The sequence below is a fragment of the Aquarana catesbeiana genome, linkage group LG12 (genome assembly GCF_042186555.1).
Source record: "Aquarana catesbeiana isolate 2022-GZ linkage group LG12, ASM4218655v1, whole genome shotgun sequence".
Taxonomy (NCBI): Eukaryota; Metazoa; Chordata; class Amphibia; order Anura; family Ranidae; genus Aquarana; species Aquarana catesbeiana.
In genome coordinates, this window is record NC_133335.1 from 171305402 (window position 1) to 171320332 (window position 14931).

The following is a 14931-nucleotide window of genomic DNA, read 5'->3' on the forward strand; positions in this document are numbered from 1 at the left end:
CCTTTGACATCTGGGGACATGCCTTCTGACCTTTGGGGTGGTCCCTATTCCAATCCCTGAATCCTTACCTTGTTCTTCCAGGGGAAACCATAACCCTAACCCTAATCCTAACCCTAAACCCTAACCCCAAATCCTAACCCTAACCCTAAACCCTAACATTAACCCTAAACCCTAACCCTCACCCTAACTTTAGCAAAGTGCATGCAAAGCGCTTACCCCGACTTGCTGCTGCCCCGACTTGCCAATCCCTGAGTCCTAACTTTGTTCTTCCAGGGGAAACCCTAATCATAACCCCTAACCCTAACCCTAAACCCTAACCCTAACCCCTAACCATAACCCCTAACCCTAACCCTAAACCCTAAAAATAAACCCTAAACCTAACCCTAACCCTAAACCCTAACCCTAACCCTTAACCCTAACCCAAACCCCTAACCCTAACTCTAAACCTTAACCATAACAATAAACCTTAACCCTAAACCCTAACCCTAGCAAAGCACACGCAAAGCGCTTACCCCGACTTGCTGATACACCGACTTAGTTGGGATAGGCAGAGTACTTTGGTGGGGGTGGATCAGCCACACCTCTTGACCTTTGACATCTGGGGGACATAACGGCTGACCTTTGACCTTTGGGGTGGTCCCCATTCCAATCCCTGAATTCTAACCCTAACTATAACCCCTAAACCTAAACCCTAATCTTAACCCTAAACCCTAACCCTAAATCCTAACCCTAATCCTAAACCTTAACCCTAACCCTCAACCCTAACCCTAACCATAACCCCTAACCCTAGCAAAGCAAGTGCAAAGCGCTTACCCTGACTTGCTAATGAAACGACTTAGTTGGGGTAGGCAAAACACTTTGGTGGGGGTGGGTCAGCCACACCTCTTGACCTTTGACATCTGGGGACATGCCTGCTGACCTTTGACCTTTGGGGTGGTCCCTATTCCAATCCCTGAACCCTAACCTTGTTCTTCCAGGGGAAACCATAACCCTAACCTTAATCCTAACCCTAAACCCTAACCCCAAACCCTAACCCTAACCACTAACCCTAAACCCTAACCCTCACCCTAACCCTAGCGAAGTGCACGCAAAGCGCTTACCCTGACTTGCTGATGCCCCGACTTGCCAATCCCTGAGTCCTAACCTAGTTCTTTCAGCTGAAACCTAACCATAACCCCTAACCCTAACAATAAACCCTAACCATAACCCTAAACACTAACCATAACCCCAACCCTAACCCTAACCTTAACCCTAAACCCTAACCCTAAATCCTAACCCTAACCCCAAACCCTAACCCTAAATCCTAACCCTAAAGCCTAACCCTAACCCCTAACCCTAACCCTAAACCCTAAACCTTAACCCTAAATCTCAACCCTAACCCTAAACCCTAACCCTAGCAAAGCAAGTGCAAATCGCTTACCCTGACTTGCGGATACACCGACTTAGTTGGGTTAGGCAGAACACTTTGGTGGGGGTGGGTCAGCCACACCTCTTGACCTTTGACATCTGGGGGACATGCCGGCTGACCTTTGACCTTTGGGGTGGTCCCTATTCCAATCCCTGAATCCTAACCTTGTTCTTCCAGAGGAAACCATAACCCTAACCCTAATCCTAACCCTAACACCAAACCCTAACCCCTAACCCTAAACCCTAACCTCACCCTAACCCTAGCAAAGTGCGCGCAAAGTGCTTACTCCGACTTGCTGATGCCCTGACTTAGTTGGGGTAGGCAGAACACTTTGGTAGGGGTGGGTTAGGGTTAACCCTAAACCCTAACCCTTGCCCCTAACCCTAACCCCAAACCCTAACCCTAACCCTAAACCCTAACCCTAGCAAAGTGCACGCAAAGCGCTTACCCCGACTTGGTGATTCCCTGACTTGCTGATGCCCTGACTTAGTTGGTGTAGGCGGAACACATTGGTGGGGGTGGGTCAGCCACACCTCTTAACCTTTGATGTCTGGGGGACACGCCTCCTGACCTTTGATCTTTGGGGGTGGTCCCTTTTCCAATCCCTGAGTCCTAACCTTGTTCTTCCAGGGGAAACCCTAACCCCTAAATCCTAAATGCTAACTCCTAACCCTAAACCCTAACCCTAACTCTAACCTTAACCCTAAACTTAACCCTAACCCTTAACCCTAACACTAACCCTAGCAAAGCGCTTGCAAAGCCCTTACCCTGACTTGCTGATGCCCTGACTTAGTTGGGGTAGGCAGGACACTTTTGTGGGTATGGGTCAGCCACACCTATTGACCTTTGACCTTTGGGGGTGGTCCCTATTCCAATCCCTGAGTCCTAACCTTGTTCTTCCAGGGAAAACCCTAACCCCTAACCCCTAACCCTAACCCTAAACCCTGACCCTAACCCTAAACCCTAACCCTAACCATAACCCTAACTCTAACTCTAAACCTAGAATTGGTCCCATAGGAATGAATGTTCAATATCATTTAATTGGTGTGCTATTTCCTTGTGGAACTTTATGAAAAGCTGAAAATTACCAGTGTGAATCTGACCTCAATGTCATTTAATTGATGTGCTATTAATTTGTGGAACGTTTCACTGAATGGTTCACAAAATATTGTTGTTTTTGCTGCGAAATTGATCCCATAGGAATGAATGGTGAAATGTTCAAAACTAGAGTGGGAGGTGACAAAAGCTGACAACCCCATGATCAGCTAAAACATTATGTCCACCCCATGATCAGCCAAAACATTATGACCACAACATGATCAGCCAAAACATTATGACCCCCCATGATCAGCCAAATAATTTATGACCACCCCATTATTAGCCAAAACATTATGACCACAACATGATCAGCCAAAATATTATGACTACCCCATGATCAGCCTAAACATTATGACCACCCCATGAAAAAAAAAATAAAAAATCATTTTTGAAAAAAAAAATTATTTTTCAAAGAAAAAACATTTAAAAAAATAATAATTTTTGAAATAAAATTTTGAAAAAAATCATATATTAAAAATATTTATATTTATATTGAAAAGCTGATCATGCTGGGACTTCAACTTTTTTACTACTATTTATACTTTTTAAAATATTAAGCTTTTTAACACTTTTCACAGTTTCTCCAGCCACTCCAACCACACAACAGTTACTCAAGCCACTCCACCCAGTTACTCTGCCTACTCCAGTTGTAGAGGCAAGAACACTTCACACAATTTCCCCAGAAATTGTAGCTTTTCTAGTTCTTCTTCTTCTTATTATTATAGCCAAATTTACCACCCTAACTCCTCCCACAGTTTTTACACTACATAGACAGTAATAAACCGAAACGTGCGGATTGTTCCCCATTGGTGTGCTATTACTTTGTGGAACGTTTCGCCTAATTTTTCACGAAACATCGTAGTTTTTGCGGAAAATTGGTCCCATAGGAATGAATGGCTACATGTTCAATGTCATTTAATTGGTTTGCTATTACCTTGTGGAACTTTGTGAAAAGCTGAAAAATACCAGTGTGAATCTGGCCTCAATGTGATTTAATTGGTGTGCTATTACTTTGGAACGTTTCGCCGAATGGTTCACAAAATATTGTTTTTTTTGCGGCAAAATTGGTCCCATAGGAATGAATGGCGAAATGTTCAAAACTAGAGTAGGAGGTGACAAAAGCTGACATTATGACCCCCCCATGATCAGCCAAAACATTATGACCACCCCATCAAAAAAAAAATAATATTTTTTTTTTTATTATTTTTGAAAAAAAAATCATTTTTGAAAAAAAAAATCATTTTTGAAAAAATTAAAAAATATTTTTGAAAAAATTAAAAAATATTTTTGAAAAAAATTATTTTTGAAAAAAAAATCATTTTTGAAAAAAAAATCATTTTTGAAATTTTTTTTAAAAAAATCATTTTTGAAAAAAAAATTATTTAAAAAAAATCTTTTTTGAAAAAAAAAATCATTTTTGAAAAAAAAATCATTTTTGAAAAAAAAACAAAAACAAAATCATTTTTGAAAAAAAAATTTTTGAAAAAAATAACATTTTTGAAAAAAAAAATTTGTTGAAAAAAAAATAATTAAAAAAAAAAAATAATTTTTTGAAAAAATGTTCAGCTCTTTCAGCTAATGATGGGACTTCAACTGTTTTACTACTATTTATACTTTTTAAAATATTAAGCTTTTTAACACTTTTCACAGTTACTCAAGCCACTCCACCCAGTTTTTTCCACCCACTCCAGTTGTAGAGGCAAGAACACTTTTCACAATTTTCCCAGAAATTGTAGCTTTTCTAGTGATTAAGTGTTCGTGCATAGCAAGACCACTTACTGTTATCTCACATATATATTATTAAGTGTTCTTACATAGCAAGACCACTTACTGTTATCTCACATATATATTATTATTAAGTGTTCTTGCATAGCAAGACCACTTACTGTGATCTCACATATGTATTATTATTATTCTTATTATAGCCAAATTTACCACCCTAACTCCTCCCACAGCTTTAACACTACATAGACAAGTAATATACCGAAACGTGCGGATTGTTCCCGAATGGTGTGCTATCATTTTGTGGAACGTTTCGCCAAATGGTTCACGAAATATCGTCGTTTTTGCAGCAAAATTGGTCCCATAGGAATGAATGGGGAAACTAGAGTGGGAGGTGACAAAAGCTGAAAAATCAGAACATGATTTCTAGACTGCCACCTCTCACTCCCCTTTGAAAAAAAAAAATTTGAAAATAATGTTCAGCTCTTTCAGCTAATGATGAGACTTCAACTATTTTACTACTATTTATACTTTTTAAAATATTAAGCTTTTTAACACTTTTCACAGTTACTCCAGCCACTCCAACCACACAACAGTTGCTCAAGACACTCCACCCAGTTACTCCGCCCACTTCAGTTGTAGAGGCAAGAACACTTTTCACAATTTCCCCAGAAATTGTAGCTTTTCTAGTTATTCTTATTATTATTATAGCCAAATTTACCACACTAACTCCTACGACAATTTTTGCACTACATAGACAAGTAATATACCAAAACGTGCGGATTGTTCCCGAATGGTGTGCTATTATTTTGTGGAATGTTTCGCCTAATGGTTCACAAAATATCGTCATTTTTGCGGCGAAATTGGTCCCATAGGAATGAATGGGGAAACTAGAGTGGGAGGTGACAAAAGCTGAAAAATCAGAACATGATTTCTAAACTACCACCACTCCCTCATTTTCAAGCCCACAAATCTTATATCAAAACATTCAGCTATCCCTGCTGCCACTAAACATGTCCACGGCTAAGCCATAGTCCTGATAGTTTTCACAATATGACCATTTGTTTGCAACTCACACCGTCCATTGACATTCATTGAAACTACACTCTAGCCCCTTCAAATTTGAAGGGCAATTTCTAAACTGCGACTGTGCCTTCAATTTTAATATTTCAGAGACATACTATGTATCAAAATCTAGGTCTGGGTCTTGTGATTCTCACAATATAAAGATCTTCACTGTAGGATTTATAGTTTTTAAAATACGGCCATTTGAATTACTGCATAGTTACTATATCTATCATGGTCCTGTGTTCTGTGTATTGAGCAGTATTTGTGAAGCATAAACAGGGCATGAGCATTGCTAGGAAACAGTGGTTGTAAACACAAGATGCTGAGACACCCCAAATGCATGTGGTCATACCTTCATCTGCTAGACTTGATAATGCTTGTAGACTCCTCCCACAGTTTTTACACTACAGAGACAAGTAATATACCGAAACGTGCGGATTGTTCCCGATTGGTGTGCTATTACTTTGTGGAACGTTTCGCCGAATGGTCCACGAAATATCATCGTTATTGTGGCGAAATTGGTCCCATAGGAATGAATGGCGAAATGTTCAATGTCATTTAATTGGTATGCTATTACCTTGTGGAACTTTGTGAAAAGCTGAAATATACCAGTGTGAATCTGGCCTCAATGTTATTTAATTGGTATGCTATTACTTTGTTGAACGTTTCACCGAATGGTTCACAAAATATCGTCCTTTTTGCGGTGAAATTGGTCCCATAGGAATGAATGGCGAAATGTTCAAAACTAGAGTGAGAGATGACAAAAGCTGACAACCCCATGATCAGCCAAAACATTATGACCACCCCATGATCAGCCAAAACATTATGACCGCCCCATGAAAAAAAAATTATTTTGTGGAACGTTTCACAGAATGGTTCACAAAATATCGTCGTTTTTGTGGCAAAATTGGTCCCATAGGAATGAAGGGAGAAATGTTCAATGTCATTTAATTGGTGTGCTATTACCTTGTGGAACTTTGTGAAAAGCTGAAATATACCAGTGTGAATCTGGCCTCAATGTCATTTAATTGGTGTGCTATTACGTTGTTGAACGTTTCGCCGAATGGTTCATGAAATATCGTCGTTTTTGCGGTGAAATTGGTCCCGTAGGAATGAATGGCGAAATGTTCAAAACTAGAGTGGGAGGTGACAAAAGCTGACAACCCCATGATCATCCAAAACATTATGACCACCCCATGATCAGCCAAAACATTATGACCGCCCCATGAAAAAAAAATTATTTTGTGGAACGTTTCACAGAATGGTTCACAAAATATCGTCGTTTTTGCGGCGAAATTGGTCCCATAGGAATGAAGGGTGAAATGTTAAAAACTAGAGTGGGAGGTGACAAAAGCTGACAACCCCATGATTATCCAAAACATTATGACCACCCCATGAAGAAAAAAATATTTTTGAAAAAAAAAACAATTTTTGAAAAAAAAAAAAAAATTTTGAAAAAAAAATCATTTTTGAAAAAAAAATCATTTTTGAAAAAAAAATTCATTTTTGAAAAAAAAAATTATTTTTGAAAAAAAAATTTCATTTAAAAAAAAAAATCATTTTTGAAAAAAATAATTCATTTTTGAAAAAAAAAAGTTTTGAAAAAAATGTTCAGCTCTTTCAGCTAATGATGGGACTTCAACTTTTTTACTACTATTCATACTTTTTAAAATATTAAGCTTTTTAACACTTTTCACAGTTACTCAAGCCACTCCACCCAGTTACTCCGCCCACTCCAGTTGTAGAGGCAAGAACACTTTTCACAATTTCCCCAGAAATTGTAACTTTTGTAGTTAAGTGTTTTTGCATAGCAAGACCACTTACTGTTATCTCACATATATATTATTATTATTATTATTATAGCCAAATTTACCACCCTAACTCCTCCCACAGTTTTTACACTACATAGACAAGTAATATACCGAAACGTGCGGATTGTTTCGCCAAATGGTTCACGAAATATCGTCATTTTTGCGGCGAAATTGGTCCCATAGGAATGAATGGGGAAATGTTCAAAACTAGAGTGGGAGGTGACAAAAGCTGAAAAATCAGAACATGATTTCTAAACTGCCACCACTCCCTCATTTTCAAGCCCACCTACACATATCTTATATCAAAACATTCGGCAATCCCTGCTGCCACTAAACAAGTCCACGGCTAAGCCATAGTCCTGATAGTTTTCATAATATGACCATTTGTTTGCAACTCACGCCGTCCATTGACATTCATTGAAACTACACTCTAGCCCCTTCAAATTTGAGTAATATACAGAAGCCCCTTCAAATTTGAGTAATATACAGAAATATGCGGATTGTTCCCGATTGGTGTGCTATTACTTTGTGGAACGTTTCACCGAATGGTTCATGAAATATAATTGTTTTTGCGGCAAAATTAGCCCCATAGGAATGAATGGCGAAATGTTCAATGTCATTTAATTGGTGTGCTATTACCTTGTAGAACTTTGTGAAAAGCTGAAAACTGCCAGTGTGAATCTGGATTCCGTCATTTAATTGGTGTGCTATTACTTTGTGGAAAGTTTCACCGAATGGTTCACGAAATATCATCGTTTTTGTGGGGAAATTGGTCCCATAGAAATGAATGGCGAAATGTTCAAAACTAGAGTGGGAGGTGACGAAAGCTGACAACCCCATGATAATACCACGTTAACTCCACCCACAGCTTTTAAACTACATAGACAGTAATATACCGAAACATGCAGATTGTTTCTGATTGGTGTGCTATTACCTTGTGGAACGTTTCGCTGAATGGTTCACAAAATATCATGGTTTTTGCGGCGAAATTGGTCCCATAGGAATGAATGGCGAAATGTTCAAAACTAAAGTGGGAGGTGACAAAAGCTGACATTATGACCCCCCCATGATCAGCCAAAACATTACGACCACCCCATCAAAAAAAAATAATATATTTTTTTTAATTATTTTTGAAAAAATAAAAAAAAATAATTTTTGAAGAAAAAAATTATTTTTGGAAGAAAAAAACATTTTTGAAAAAAAAATATTTTTTTTTAAAATGTAAAAAAAAATCATTTTTGAAAAACAAATTATTTAAAAAAAATCACTTTTGAAAAAAAAATCATTTTTGAAAAAAAAAATCATTTTTGAAAAAAAAATTTTTGAAAAAAAAATTAATTTTAGGAAAAAAAAATGTTGAAAATAAAAATAATTTAAAAAAAAATTGAAAAAAATGTTCAGCTCTTTCAGCTAATGATAGGACTTTGTCAACTTTTTTACTACTATTTATACTTTTTTAAATATTAAGCTTTTTAACACTTTTTACGTTAACTCCAGCCACTCCAACCACACAACAGTTACTCAAGCCACTCCACCCCTTTACTCCGCCCACTCCAGTTGTAGAGGCAAGAACACTTCACACAATTTCCCCAGAAATTGTAGCTTTTCTAGTTCTTTTTATTATTATTGCCAAATTTACCACCCTAACTCCTCCCACAGTTTTTACACTACATAGACAAGTAATATACCGAAACGTGCGGATTGTTCCCGATTTGTGTGCTATTACTTCGTGGAATGTTTTGCCAAATGGTTCATGAAATATCATTGTTTTTGCGGCAAAATTAGTCCCTTAGGAATGAATGGCGAAATGTTCAATGTCATTTAATTGGTGTGCTATTACTTTGTGGAACTTTGTGAAAAGCTGAAAAATACCAGTGTGAATCCAGAATCAATGTCATTTAATTGGTGTGCTATTACCTTGTGGAATGTTTCGCTGAATGGTTCACAAAATATCCTTGTTTTTGCGGCGAAATTGGTCCCATAGGAATAAATGGCGAAATGTTCAAAACTAGAGTGGGAGGTGACATTAAAAGCTGACATTATGACCCACCCCATGATCAGCCAAAACATCAAAAAATAATATTTTTTTTATAATTATTTTTGAAAAAAAATAAAAATTCCTTTTTGAAAAAAAAATAACTTTTGAAAAAAAATGTTCAGCTCTTTCAGCTAATGATGGGACTTCAACTTTTTTACTACTATTTATACTTTTTAAAATATTAAGCTTTTTAACACATTTCTCAAGCCACTCCACCCAGTTACTCTGCCCACTCCAGTTGTAGAAGCAAGAACACTTTTTACAATTTCCCCAGAAATTGTAGCTTTTTTAGTTCTTCTTATTATTATAGCCAAATTTACCACCCTAACTCCTCCCACAGTTTTTACACTACATAAACAAGTAATATACCAAAACGTGCGGATTGTTCCCGATTGGTGTGCTATTACTTTGTGGAACGTTTTGCCAAATGGTTCTCGAAATATCGTCACTTTTGTGGTGAAATTGGTCCCATAGGAATGAATGGGGAAATGTTCAAAACTAGAGTGGGAGGTGACAAAAGATGAAAAATCAGAACATGATTTCTAATCTGCCACCACTCCCTCATTTTCAAGCCCACCTAAACAAATCTTATATCAAAACGTTCAAGTATCCCTGCTGCCACTAAACATGTCCACGGCTAAGCCATAGTCCTGATAGTTTTCATAATATGACCATTTGTTTGCAACTCATGCCGTCCATTGACATTCATTGAAACTACACTCTAGCCCCTTCAAATTTGAAGGGCAATTTCTAAACTGTGACCGTGCCTTCAATTTTAATATTTCAGAGACATACTATGTATTAAAATCTAGGTCTGGGTCTTGTGATTCTCACAATATAAAGCTCTTCGCTGTAGGATTTATAGTTTTTAAAATACGACCGTTTGAATTACTGCACAGTTGTTACAGCTATGATTCTGTGTATTGTGTATTGAGCAGTGGGTGTGAAGCATAAACAGGACATGAGCATTGCTACAAAACAGTGAATGTAAACACAAGATGCTGAGACCCCCCAAATGCATGTGGTCATACCTTCATCTGCTAGGCTTGATAATGCTGATATTTTACCACCCTAACTCCTCCCAAAGTTTTTACACTACATAGACAAGTAATATACCAAAACGTGCGGATTGTACCCGATTGGTGTGCTATTAATTTGTGGAACGTTTCGCCATATGGTTCACGAAATATCGTTGTTTTTGTGGTCCCATAGGAATAAATGGCGAAGTGGGAGGTGACAAAAGCTGACAACCCCATGATCATACCATCCTAACTCCTCCCACAGCTTTTAAATGACATAGACAGTAATATACTGAAGGTGCGGATTGTTCCCGATTGGTGTGCTATTAATTTGTGGAACGTTTTGCCGAATTTTTCATGAAATATCATTGTTTCTGTGGTTAAATTGGTCCCATAGGAATGAATGGCGAAATGTTCAAAACTAGAGTGGGAGGTGACAAAAGCTGACAACCCCATGATCAGCCAAAACATTATGACCACCCCATGATCAGCCAAAACATTATGACCGCCCCATGAAAAAAAATATTTTTGAAAAAAAAAATCATTTTTGAAAAAAAAAAATATATTTTTGAAAAAAAAATCATTTTTGAAAAAAAAAATCATTTTTGAAAAAAAAAAAATCATTTTTGTAAAAAAAAAAAAATTCATTTTTGAAATTTGAAATTCATTTTTGAAAAAAAAAAATCATTTTTGACAAAAAAAAATCATTTTTAAAAAAAAAATATCATCTTAAAAAAAAAAATTTGACCGCTGCAGGAAAATAAATATTTTTGAAAAATAAAAATCATTTTTGAAAAAAAAAAAATTTTTGAAAAAAAAAAAATTTTTGAAAAAAAAATCTTTTGAAAAAAAATTCCTTTTTGAAAAAAAATCATAATTTTTTGAAAAATAAATGATAATTTTTGAAAAAAAAAAAAATTTTTGAAAAAAATTTTCAGCTCTTTCAGCTAATGATGGGACTTCAACTTTTTTACTACTATTCATACTTTTTAAAATATTAAGCTTTTTAACACTTTTCACAGTTACTCAAGCCACTCCACCCAGTTACTCCGCCCACTCCAGTTGTAGAGGCAAGAACACTTTTCACAATTTCCCTAGAAATTGTAGCTTTTGTAGTTAAGTGTTCTTGCATAGCAAGACAACTTACTGTTATCTCACATATATATTATTCTTATTATTATAGCCAAATTTACCACCCTAACTCCTCCCACAGTTTTTACACTACATAGACAAGTAATATACAGAAACATGCAGATTGTTCCCAATTGGTGTGCTATTACTTTGTGGAACGTTTCACCGAATGGTTCACGAAATGTTTTTTTGCGGCAAAATTAGCCCCATAGGAATGAATGGCGAAATGTTCAATGTCATTTAATTGGTGTGCTATTACTTTGTAGAACTTTGTGAAAAGCTAAAAAACATCAGTGTGAATTCAGATTCCGTCATTTAATTGGTGTGCTATTACTTTGTGGAATGTTTCGCCAAATGGTTCATGAAATATCATCGTTTTTGTGGTGAAATTGGTCCAATCAAATGCTGCTTCACACAAAAAAGTCAATGGTAGCGTGCCAATAAAAGTGACTTAGTGCTGAATTCATAGTTACATAGTTACATAGTAGGTGAGGTTGAAAAAAGACACAAGTCCATCAAGTCCAACCTATGTGTGTGATTATGTGTCAGTATTTCATTACATATCCCTGTATGTTGCTTTCATTCAGGTGATTATGTAATAGTTTCTTGAAGCTATCAATGCTCCCCGCTGAGACCACCGCCTATGGAAGGGAATTCCACATCCTTGCCACTCTTACAGTAAAGAACCCTCTACGTAGTTTAAGGTTAAACCTCTTTTCTTCTAATTGTAATGAGTGGCCACGAGTCTTATTAAACTCTCTTCTGCAAAAAAGTTTTATCCCTATTGTGGGGTCACCAGTACAGTATTTGTAAATTGAAATCATATCCCCTCTCAAGCGTCTCTTCTCCAGAGAGAATAAGTTCAGAGCTTGCAACCTTTCCTCATAACTAAGATCCTCCAGACCCTTTATTAGCTTTGTTGCCCTTCTTTGTACTCGCTCCATTTCCAGTACATCCCTCCTGAGGACTGGTGCCCAGAACTGGACAGCATACTCCAGGTGCGGCCGGACCAGAGTCTTGTAGAGCGGGAGAATTATCATTTTATCTCTGGAGTTGATCCCCTTTTAATGCGTGCCAATATTCTCTTTGCTTTATTAGCAGCAGCTTGGCATTGCATGCCATTGCTGAGCCTATCATCTACTAGGACCCCCAGGTCCTTTTCCATCCTAGATTCCCCCAGAGGTTCTCCCCCCAGTGTATAAATTGCATTCATATTTTTGCCACCCAAATGCATTATTTTACATTTTTCTACATTGAACCTCATTTGCCATGTAGTCGCCAACCCCATTAATTTGTTCAGGTCTTTTTGCAAGATTTCCACATCCTGCGGAGAAGTTATTGCCCTGCTTAGCTTAGTATCGTCTGCAAATACAGAGATTGAACTGTTTATCCCATCCTCCAGATCGTTTATGAACAAATTATATAGGATTGGTCCCAGCACAGAACCCTGGGGAACCCAACTACCCACCCCTGACCATTCTGAGTACTCCCCATTTATCACCACCCTCTGAACACGCCCTTGTAGCCAGTTTTCAATCCATGTACTCACCCTATGGTCCATGCCAACGCACCTTATTTTGTACAGTAAACGTTTATGGGGAACTGTGTCAAATGCTTTTGCAAAATCCAGATACACCACGTCTACGGGCCTTCCTTTATCTAGATGGCAACTCACCTCCTCATAAAAGGTTAATAGATTGGTTTGGCAAGAACGATTCTTCATGAATCCATGCTGATTACTGCTAATGATATCATTCTTATTACTAAAATCTTGTATACAGTCCCTTATCATCCCCTCCAAGAGTTTACATACTATTGATGTTAGGCTAACTGGTCTGTAATTCCCAGGGATGTTTTTTGGGCCCTTTTTAAATATTGGTGCTACATTGGCTTTTCTCCAATCAGCTGGTACCATTCCAGTCAATAGACTGTCTGTAAAAATTAGGAACAACGGTCTGGCAATCACCTGACTGAGTTCCCTAAGTACCCTCAGATGCAAAGCCATCTGGTCCCGGTGATTTATTAATGTTAAGTTTCTCAAGTCTAATTTTAATTCCGTCCTCTGTTAACCATGTAGGTGCTTCCTGTGTTGTGTCATGAGGATAAAAACTGCAGTTTTGGTTACTGAAGCCCCCCGATTCACTCGTGAATACTGAGGAGAAGAATAAATTCAATACCTTTGCCATCTCCCCAGCCTTTGTAACCAGATGTCCTTCCTCATTCTTTATGGGGCCAATATGGTCTGTCCTCCTTTTTTACTGTTTACATACTTAAAGAATTTCTTGTGATTTTTTTTGCTCTCCTCCGCTCCCTTTGCTGCCCCCCCACTCTCACTGGAGGAGTTCTTCCCCTGGCAGCTAGGAGAGTCCCTCATCTCCAGCAGTGCTGGTCCCTGACTGGTTTCACCAATGTCACTCAATGGTACTTATTGGGATGCTCCAGTCCTGGATCAGCCTCCCTGGCACTTCCCCCTCTACCCCTCGTGACTGTCACCCATCTACTCTTTGCTAGTGCCTGCACCTCTTTGTCTCCACCCGCCTCTGTGCTGGCCCCTGCCGGCACCTGCCGTGTACGTTCCTGGCTCTAGTATGGAGGGACTTCTCAGTGCTGACAGTTGCTTCCCCAGATTCAGAACCTGGGCTTCCAGGGAAACAATGTGCTTACATTTTGCACAGCAGTATTCGCCCTCGATTGGATGATCAAGGAACGCATACATGCGGCAAGATGTACAAAGAGTCGCCTCTCCACACCCGCCGGGCATCGTACCTATTAAATTTAGTGAGGATTTGGGGATTTTACCCTGTCCAAATTACCTAACAGCTAGCTTCCTGGCACTAATACTCAAGACAATACACAGGTACACAACAAGACAATACACAGGTACTCACAGACCTATGTGCACTCGCAATACACAAGTATACAAGACACAATACACAAGTACTAACGATCCACACACACTACTCAGACAACACTCAGATACTCACACTACACCGGTACTATGACCCCTGTTATAACCTCCTGTTTTTAACTCCCACTTATACCAGCTCCACTTACACCGAGTTCCACAGCCTTAGACTGAGCACGCTCAGACTGAGTCCTACAACCAGTTAAATAGGCACCTGTGAGCAATTAACCACCCACCTTAATTGATAGATTGATGGAACCAGAGAAAAAAAAAAGCTATTTAAAAAGTGACAGCAAAAGGCAAATTAAAAACTAAAAGGAAAAGCCCCAAAAATGCAACCCAGCAAACAAACAGCAAACAAACAGCAAACAAACAGCAAACAAACAAACAGCAAGCAAACAGCAAGCAAACAGCAAACAAACAAACAGCAAACAAACAAACAGCAAACAACAACAAACAAACAGCAAGCAAACAGCAAACAAACAGCAAACAAACAGCAAACAAACAGCAAACAGCAAGCAAACAGCAAACAAACAAACAGCAAACAAACAAACAAATTCTTCCACTTAAAAACTGGTGCAGCAAACAGGTTTTTCCCCCAGCCTCTCACCTCCAATGGCGGCCCCCAATGGGCCAAGTCAGTCAGATATTATGAGTCACATTGCATGAAACAGCATTTGATTGGACTTGATTACACTATTGTCATATTTTTTTGCATTGCATTGCCTTTA